The following is a 3,020-nucleotide window of genomic DNA, read 5'->3' as shown; positions in this document are numbered from 1 at the left end:
ATTTTAATTTTTATTGATCTTAGAAAGAGGGAGAGAAAAAGAGAGAGAACAAGAGAAAGAGAGACATTGATTTGTTGTTCTATTTATCTATGCATTCATTGGTTGATTCTTATATGTGCACTGACTAGGGTTTGAATCTACAGCCTTGGCATATCAATATGATGCTTTAGCCATCTGAGCTACCTGACCATGACCTATTTACTTTTTTATTGTTTACATAATTTATTTACATCTGACTGTGTTCATAATTTTAGAAATATTAAAATATTTAGTATTACAAACTGTTTTAAATTTGTTACATAATTCAGAATTTTATACATTTTCTTTTATTTATAGCTAAAATATGTCTATTTAAAATTTAATTTTGTATCCTACTGTTCTTTATTTGCTTTTTCTCTATTGTGCTTATGTTATTATGTTACATTGGTTTATTAATTTTTCTTTATTCCTTTATTTTCCTTATGTTCTTCATGTGACATATTTTTCCATTACCTCTTCTATAAATTTTGTAATGTTAACTCAATTTTTAATGAATGTTAATTGATTTTTCCATAAGATTTTTAAATTAAATTCAGTGACCGTAAGTTATACACATGATTAAGGTTGTATTTCTTTAAAAAAATTATTATTTAACATTCTGAGAATAATGCTTTTTTTAATGTCTTTATTATTTTTTAGTTCTTACTATTTTCCTGAATTATTTTTATTCATTTAAACATTTTTTATTTGTTATACTAGAAAGTTTCTAAAATAACAAACATTAGTTTCTTTCCTATATGACTTTTCATTGTCATCATGAATCTAACAAAACTTTTACAATCATTTGTATAAAAACAATGCCTGCAACATGTCTTTTTATCATTGTGAATTTTTTTCTCTTATTAGCACTACTTTATCTTAAACCAAAAGCATAGTTTTACATTTACATAATATCTTCCAAGGCTCTAGGGGACAGACTATAAAGTAAGTCATTCAGCATTTGCAGTTTATGGCTTTATATGTAAAAGGAACACATTGACTAATTTATTGATTCAGTATATATTTTTTTCTAAATACTTTCCAAACCCATATCCCATTTCCAGTGAATTGTTTACACTGGAAACAAATAGTTAAGTAGAATTGCCCAAATCATCTGATATTCGAATGGGTATTTATTTAATGACCCCATGCTGTTTCATGTACAGCTACTGAAACATCATAGATTCATTGGACTGCAATGATTAAATAAGTTAATACCTATAGTTTATTTAGAAGTGTGCCTGGGTTGTAGTAAATGCATATAGATAATAACAATCATTGTCTTTACCACAATGGTAAGTAGAGTGCCAAGTACATGGAAGGCTATCAATAAATTTTGTTGAATTGAATCCTTACCTTTTATTATAGAAGACAGTTGCAGCTTTGGTTTTACTTTATAAGTTAGAAATATTAGAAATAAGTGAGGAATTGCTTTTAAGTTTGGATTCTTTTGACCTACATTAAAGACCACCTGGAAAATACATTTATTTTTTTCATCTGAAAAAATTATATGAAAATAATTCTATTAGCTACCTTCTCATCCAAGACATCACTTGACTTCACAGAATATATTCCAAGATTAGAAATTGAACCAAAAAATTTTCCTGAGCATACCATTCAGCATAAACTCTCAAAGTAAAGAACAATAAATATGGACAGAGGAACTACTTGATCAAAGAATTTGGACCTGAAAGTCATATTAGGTCATGTCAAGGATTCACTCCTTAAAGCCCTCACATTTCCATATCACTTTGGTTGCCCTGTTCCATCTAGATGTAAACACACCAAATTAATAAAAATGATAAATATTAGAAAATAAAAATTAAAAATATTATATAATTTCATTTTTTAAATTTTAAGTAAATTAACTGATATTAAGAGATTTGATTTTTTATACTCAGCTAATTTACTAGTAGAACTAGGACTAAAATAGTAGAACTTCTGATTCCTAGATTAGTGTCCTTGGCTTAATGGTATACTGACTAATCAATACTCTCATATCAGCAGTTACTGGAGGGAGTTTGATTTCCTGATGGAGAACTGGGTATAATTGGTGTATTACTTACAACAAAATATATGATAAAATACCTAGATATTCTATAATTTTGAAAGTTATTTTTGTGGTGTAGAAGTTTCCATTCTTAATTTTCTACCTAATGTAAGTGTCTTATGAATAGATGCTGTTCAAAAATATTTGTTAAATTAATAAACAAATGATGAGGATCAGTTGGCTTTGTTACATCATATTTTATAGAAAGGTTCTGAAGAGACAAAAACATAGCACACAGATAAGAATCGTTGTGATTTGTGTGATTTGCTTACTTAAGATCGACATCAAAATCCACAGAAAGAGGACAATCATTGAATAAAAGAACTACATGTTTAATCAATATTCTTTGTGTGTGTGTGCATATTTCCACATGCTTACAAACATGCACGTTTTTAGTTGGGTTCTGCATTTGTTAGGCCTGGGAAAACTCCTCTTTTCCCCGCATCTTCCCGGTCTTATTGCGAAAAATGAAGCAGCTGTGAGAGAGAAATCTATAGTCCCTTCTAGCCGTTGCATTCCCAGTGTTTGTCATATGCTATACTTCTAATTAAACTCTTTGATGCTAATTAAAAATGAGAATAGAACAAATGCCACTAGCTGAATTTAGACTCTCTTCTGCTAAACTTAGTGAGCTCTTCAGGGCTGGGCTTTTGGATTTTTCTCCTAATTAGGATTTCATTGCCACTCACACCCTGTCCTGTGCACTTTATCATTAGTTTCATAAAAAATAATTCCAGAGAATAGATCAGAAAAACCTGTCTTCTCTAAAGTAATCTGAATCAGAAGACTTTTTTCTGCGGTGCTGAAGCGTCCTAATCTGGTTTGGCAGATGGTGTGATGCAGAGTGTAATTTGGCGTGCTATGTGTGTCAGCCTGTGGTAACCCTTAGGCATTTTATTTCTGCAGGAAACAATAATGATGGCAAGGACAACATGTGGTGACCCACAGGAAG

Source organism: Furipterus horrens, unplaced genomic scaffold (assembly GCF_987537825.1).
Source record: "Furipterus horrens unplaced genomic scaffold, mFurHor1.1.pri manual_scaffold_2, whole genome shotgun sequence".
In the NCBI taxonomy this organism is placed as follows: Eukaryota; Metazoa; Chordata; class Mammalia; order Chiroptera; family Furipteridae; genus Furipterus; species Furipterus horrens.
Note: the sequence above shows the minus strand (reverse complement) of the source record.